The sequence below is a fragment of the Lissotriton vulgaris genome, chromosome 7 (assembly GCF_964263255.1).
Source record: "Lissotriton vulgaris chromosome 7, aLisVul1.2, whole genome shotgun sequence".
Lineage (NCBI taxonomy): Eukaryota > Metazoa > Chordata > Amphibia > Caudata > Salamandridae > Lissotriton > Lissotriton vulgaris.
In genome coordinates, this window is record NC_141695.1 from 61,911,948 (window position 1) to 61,919,067 (window position 7,120).

At 46.1% G+C, this 7,120-nt stretch overlaps 1 pseudogene; it reads right to left on the bottom strand.

The window, feature by feature from the left end:
• Positions 1-1,240: 1,240 nt before the first annotated feature.
• Positions 1,241-1,349, bottom strand: LOC147700720 (5S ribosomal RNA; annotated as a pseudogene).
• Between the last annotated feature and the right edge of the window lie 5,771 nt (positions 1,350-7,120).

A 7,120-nucleotide genomic window follows, 5' to 3' on the forward strand; every position in this document is an offset into this window, starting at 1 on the left:
ATATATGGGCCCTTAAAATATGTCTCCCTGAGAGCCCCCAAATAACTTAAAAGGACACTGCAGCATGTTGGCAAGAGGCAGGACTCAATAACAGTCCTCAAGTAGAAAGAAGTACAGCAGACCCGAGGGGGGTGTAGAAGTTACAAATGGTATTAAGGTATGAGGCGGGAGTAGCACTGTGGGGTCCTGATGAGGAAGATAAACTGCAGCATGTCCTGCAATATTGTGCATTCATGTGAGCTATTAGAGTTCAGATTGTGTTACAGAAAACAAGGTGACATATTGAACGTGAAACCCACAAACACATGATGGGCAGCAGCTGAAGGTGGACATATTAAATTATGATTTGCTTTTTTGCAAAGATGTCTCAATTAATTGTGCAGCAACCCAGGGATTTTTAAGGGAGAGCCTGAGTGGGCACGCATGTGTTGCTCTGGCAATCTGCTGTAGTCTAGTATGGAAGAGAAGCCCTGCCCCCTCTCCGCCCATATTTGTCATTGGCTTTTGTGTTTGTCCTTTGTATTAGCAGGCTTTTGATTACGTAATTGGCTTGTTAGTCCCTCCTTAGTACCTTCTTATCTTCATTTGTAGCCTCCCATGGCTACTGGCCCCTTTACTTCGGTTGTTACATGGTAGGTGACTTGTAAGCACTATTTTCTTTATTGACTTTCTCCTCCTTCGGGCACCACAACATGACGTTCTTTGCTGACGTTCAATGCAGAGCCATGCCTGCTTTCACTTTCCAAGCAGCTGCAATAATGGGGGCCTTGTCCCTCCCCTAGAGCCGGACGCATTCCTGCTCGGAGCATGTTGGAGTGTTCTGAGTGTTCACATCTGTGCGCATAGAAAAGATTGTGATGCGAGGGTTTGAGTACAGCTTGGGTCCAAGACTATTAATGTCAACTGCCTGGCTCTCTGCCTCAGCACCCACCTGCACCCGGGCTGCTGGGGACAGCCAAGAGAGCGGGGCCTGGAACCCGAGCTGGGGCCGCGGCTGCCCATCATCAGCAGCAGCTCCGCGCTGACTGGCAGAAGAAAAGCCTTAGCTGGGGCCGTCTGTCCTGTCCTAAAGCAAAGGTTGTCTTCCTTGTCTTTCAGTTTTTCGATGGGAAGTTAAAGGCCTTGCATATTGTAATCTTGATGCTCGTTTCCTTTTTCTTTCTGAAAGTGCCATTAGAGAGGAAGGTTTTGTGTGATTGAGAGTTGGACAAGCACCACTTGGTGTGAGAGAGATGCAAAATGCCTGCAGGACCTGGTTTTCCCAGGTGGTCTCCCATCCAAGTACTAACCAGGCCCAGCCCTGCTTCGCTTCTGAGATCAGGCGTATTCAGGGTGGTATGGCCGCAGGCATCAGAGACTATTGTTACAGGCCTCTTGTGCTGACACAGGCCATGTGTCTGAAGGAGCTACCCTCAAGCATATTTTCACACTTTCCTTCAACAACTGTTCTCCTTTGCAAGCTTGCTGCAGATAGCCAAGCTTGCTTATTTTCCACTTGCTCACAGGCCGGGACTTCCCTTGTTTAGGTCCAGCACTAGCAGCAGCCTAGGATTTTCAACAAGTGCTTATCCTTGCTTCGTACTGTCTGTAACCACCTCTCTACGTGCCAGTGGCTGCAGGGACTTCCGCTCAGCAGCTGATGGTCACCCGCTCTCCTGCTCCCGCCTGAACTCTGGGGTGCAAGTTCTTTTCTGTGAAGCTCTGTCTGCAAGTCTCCTATTTTTTTTAAATGTAGGATATGTCCCGCATATGCAAATAATGTCTATGCCCCCCCTTGCGTATAGAAGAGATAGTGTGGCTAGGGTCTGAGGAATGCCTAGGTCCAGGGACCTTAATGTCACCAGCCTGGCACTCTACCTCAGCACCACCCTGCTCCTGGGCTGCTGGGAACAGCAAGAGAGGGGGGCTTGAAACCGCAGCTGGGACCGGTGCAGCCCATCAGCAGCAGTTTGCAGAAGCTCCCCCCACCTGCCCCCCCCCATCGGCAGAAAAAAAGCCTTAACTGGGGGTCCTCTGTCCCGTCTTAGGGCAAAGGTTTTCTTCATTGTATTTCAGTTTTCGAGTGGAAAGTTAAGGGTCATGCATATTGTAAACTTGATGCCGGTTTCTTTATAAATAAGAAATGAAAAAAAGCTGAATCTTTTTTTTTTAAGTACCCTTAGGAAGGAAGGTTCTGCACGATTGTGGGATGGAAGAGCACCACCTGGTGTGAGCGAGAAGCAAAATGCCTGCAGCACCTGCTATTCCTAGGTGTTTAACATCCAAGTACTAACCATGCCCAACCCTGTTTATCTTTTGAGAACGGGTGCATACAGGGTGGTATGGCCTTAAGCATCGGAGGCTTCCGTTGCAGGCCTTTTGTGCTGACACTGCCCACGTGTCCTTTTTTTTATTTATTTTTTTAAATATTTTTATTTTTCATCAACATCAGAATTACAAATTCATAATACATTGCCAGAGAAACAGAAACAAAAAATAATCTTACAATTCAGAAAGCATTATCATCAGGTTTAAAACAAATAAAGCATTTTTCAAAAACACAAAGAGCTTTAGACTGGGAAGAGTGACACTACCCACGTGTCTAAAGCAGGCTACTTTCAAGCACATTTGCACACTTCTCTTCAACAACTGCCCTACTTTGCAAGCTTGCTACAGATAGCCAAGCACAGCTCTGTCATTCACAAACCTTGCACTTTCTTATTTTCCACTTCCACACAGGCTCAGACCTCCCTTTAGGTGCCATCTTGAGTGCTAGCAAACCAGCAGCCTGGGGTTTTCACCAGGTGCCTAGCCTTGCTTTGCACTGGGCTCTACGGCACTGTATCAGGCCAGTTCTCTATTTGCTATCGCTGAAGAGCGCATTAGCATCATGTGTGTGGTTAGATAGGGAATGCAGGTGGCAGGAGGGATGACGTTAACAAGAGAGTCTATAAAATAGTTGTGCAGGAGAAGAGACTATGCCTGACCTGGTGGGTTCATACTTCTGTATGTTCACAGCCTGGGAGTGTTGGGGTAGAGTTTTGGTTTTAGCTCCCTGAAGGGAAAATTGTGGGACCAGGTGCCAGATGTCTTTTTGAGATGAGTTTGCAGCTGTCCTATCGCTGAAGGCTGGTTGGTTGGGGAAGTAGTGTCTGGGGTGTCCTGTAAAGAAGCATTTGCAATGCAATAGGTCTCACATTTGCGAGAATTTAAGCTATTAGCATTGTAAATGACAATGTATTTTAGTTAAGTGTTAAAAACCAAGGGGCAGATTTATGTTAACTGGCGCATCCCCAGGGATGCGCCAGTTAACCTAGACGTTAACGTGACGCATCTCCTAGATGCGTCACGTTGTAAATAGGGTGCAGGGATGCGCCACGTTTCCGTGCCGTTGCGTCACGCAACGGCGGCGTAAACGTGGCGCAAGCCCTTCATAAATCTGCCCCTAAGTTTTTCTCACAGGCTTTAGACCCTTGTTCTTAATATGTCTTTTTCAAACTATAAATTTCAGTGCCAGCCTTCCAAAAACCTGGGCAGGGGTCAGGGTGTGGCACGACGACAGTGGTGAAACAGTTTTCTGACTCCCCATAACAGCCAGTGCGACTGGTGCGGCCGCACTGGGTGCTGACCTGTGGTGGGGGGTTGACCTCAGGGAAGGGGCTGTGTTTAGCAATAACGTATGAATGGTGAGATGAGGGTCACACAGCGCTCGAGAATTCCTTCACGATTGATTTTGAATGTTACATTGTTCAGAGGAGGGAGAGAGAGGCAGGTTTGTGATGTGTCACCCACAGCTTCAGGATTTTGATGTACTCTATTGTTTCGATCAAACATCATAGAGAGGACCACTCTTTGCATCACACGTCATAAAGAGTACCACTCTTTGTTTCAGAGTTTGGAGCCCTTCTCTTCATTTAGTCACACGTCATAGAGAATACCACTTTTTGCTTCAGGGTTCTAAGCCCTGCTCTTCGTTCGATCACACGTCATACAGAGTACCACTTTTTGTTTCACAGTTTGGAGCCCTTCTCTTCATTTAGTCACACGTCAGTATTACTGTTTGCTTTAGTGTTTTGAGCTCTGTTCTTCATTCGATCACACGTCATATCAGTGCTTGTTTCAGGGATTTGATCCCTGCTCTTCATTTATTTCACACGTCATAGAGAATACCACTTTTTGCTTCAGGGTTCTAAGCCCTGCTCTTCATTCGATCACACGTCATAGAGAGTACCACTCTTTGCTTCCGGGTTTTAAGCCATGCTCTTCATTCAATCACACGTCATAGAGAGTACCACTCTTTGCTTCCGGGTTTTAAGCCATGCTCTTCATTCGATCACACGTCATAGAGAGTACCACTCTTTGCTTCCGGGTTTTAAGCCATGCTCTTCATTCAATCACACGTCATAGAGAGTACACCTCTTTGCTTCCCGGTTTTAAGCCATGCTCTTCATTCGATCACACGTCATAGAGAGTACCACTCTTTGCTTCCGGGTTTTAAGCCATGCTCTTCATTCGATCACACGTCATAGAGAGTACCACTCTTTGCTTCCCGGTTTTAAGCCATGCTCTTCATTCGATCACACGTCATAGAGAGTACCACTCTTTGCTTCCGGGTTTTAAGCCATGCTCTTCATTCGATCACACGTCATAGAGCGTATCAGTGCTTGTTTCAGGGATTCAATCCCTGCTCTTCATTTTATCACATGTCATAGAGAATACCACTTTTTGCTTCAGGGTTCTAAGCCCTGCTCTCCGTTCGATCACACGTCATAGAGAGTACCACTCTTTGCTTCCGGGTTTTAAGCCATGCTCTTCATTCGATCACACGTCATAGAGCGTATCAGTGCTTGTTTCAGGGATTCAATCCCTGCTCTTCATTTTATCACACGTCATAGAGAATACCACTTTTTGCTTCATGGTTCTAAGCCCTGCTCTTCATTCAATCACACGTCATAGAGAGTACCACTCTTTGCTTCCCGGTTTTAAGCCATGCTCTTCATTCGATCACACGTCATAGAGAGTACCACTCTTTGCTTCTGGGTTTTAAGCCATGCTCTTCATTCGATCACACGTCATAGAGAGTACCACTCTTTGCTTCCCGGTTTTAAGCCATGCTCTTCATTCGATCACACGTCATAGAGAGTACCACTCTTTGCTTCCGGGTTTTAAGCCATGCTCTTCATTCGATCACACGTCATAGAGCGTATCAGTGCTTGTTTCAGGGATTCAATCCCTGCTCTTCATTTTATCACACATCATAGAGAATACCACTTTTTGCTTCAGGGTTCTAAGCCCTGCTCTCCGTTCGATCACACGTCATAGAGAGTACCACTCTTTGCTTCCGGGTTTTAAGCCATGCTCTTCATTCGATCACACGTAATAGAGCGTATCAGTGCTTGTTTCAGGGATTCAATCCCTGCTCTTCATTTTATCACACGTCATAAAGAATACCACTTTTTGCTTCAGGGTTCTAAGCCCTGCTCTTCGTTCGATCACACGTCATCGAGAGTACCACTCTTTGTTTCAGAGTTTTGAGCCCTTCTCTTCATTTAGTCACACGTCAGTATCACTCTTTGCTTCAGTGTTTTGAGCTCTGTTCTTCATTCTATCACACACGTCGTAGAGAGAATCACTCTTTGCTTCAGGGTTTTAAGCCCTGCTCTTCATTTAATCACTCATCATAGAGAGTATCACTGCTTTTTTCAGGGATTTGATCCCTTCTCTTCATTCGATCACATCTCATAGAGAATACCAGTCTTTGTTTCAAAGTTTAGTAGCAGCCACTTGATTCATCACCAATCAATAGATAACCTACATACAGTTTCAATGCACCTTTGAATATTGGCAAATGGTGTGGACGGTAGGTTATTTGGCCTGCAACATAACTGCCAAAGCATTACCATTTTTATCAGATGCTTTCTTGCGTGGCCCTCTTGTTGCGGCTTGCGTTATTTTTCACCCTGAGGAGGGCAACCAGCAGGGCTTTGTTTAGCGCTGACCAGGGCCGGACTGGGAACCCATAGCAGCCCTGGTAACTTTCTCAGACCACCTCCTGTAGAAGCACCCTCTGTGATACTTTATGGCGAGGTGAAATTGCCACTATACCAAGCACCCACCTGTCTCCAGTAGGAACATGAATTACTATTGTTATCTTTATATTTTTTTTGTTTCCCGAACACAGCTTAACACACAAGGTACTCTTTAGTACATGGTTTAATTTCTAAACACAGCACTCCCATCCCCCCCGAGGTGAGTGCGAGGTGCAGCTGCACTGGTTGCACCACCCAATGCCTGACCTATCTACAATCTTAGCAGTTAGTGGGGTTGGCACATTGTTTGGAGTGTCATACAACACCATGGCCCTCATTTACAGAGATTTGATGTAGGGCAGCGCAGCAAGTCACCTTTCTGCACTGCCCTATGCCTAAGTGAAAAGGCAGGAATGCACCTTATTTACCCAATATTGTGCATTCCTGTCTTTCCCCTGCACTGCTACGGTTTTGATAGCCTAGTGCATGTAGGCACCCTTACACCAAGGGATGCCTATGTTGACAGCAGGATATTTTTTTAGTGCAGGGCAGAGCACCTTCCTGTTGAAAAACAACCCTGAGAGGTGTTCTCCTCTTTCTATGTGCATTCAAATCCAAGGGTGTTGGTGGGAACACCCACCCCAAAAGCCCATTTAACTCCTCCCGGTAGCAGAGTAAGGCAATGCAGCGATTTGCACTGCCTGGACATTCTCCATATCTATGGCCTCATAGATATTATTTTGTAGTTTGAACTACTGGAGCGTCACAAAAAGGGACACTCTGGCAGCATAAGAGTCTCATAAATATGCCCCAACTTTTGTGATTTTGTGTGTTTAAACTTTCTCTTTCAGACTTGTCTGTTTGATCGTGAAGTCTGAGGATTTCCAAGACCCAAAATAGGAACTTTTCAAAGTCACAGAGTGCTGCAATAGTACACAAGGCACTGATACATCATTGTGGCACAAATTATGCCCCCCCACACTAGGAAAAAGATGTTACAGGAGGTCTCCACTTATTGGTGTGATGTGACACTGGTTCAAGGCCTACCCTAGTGGAACAAGTGCTTACTTCTCCTTTTGATAAAGTAAACTAGTGGGAGTCCAGGTTTTAAA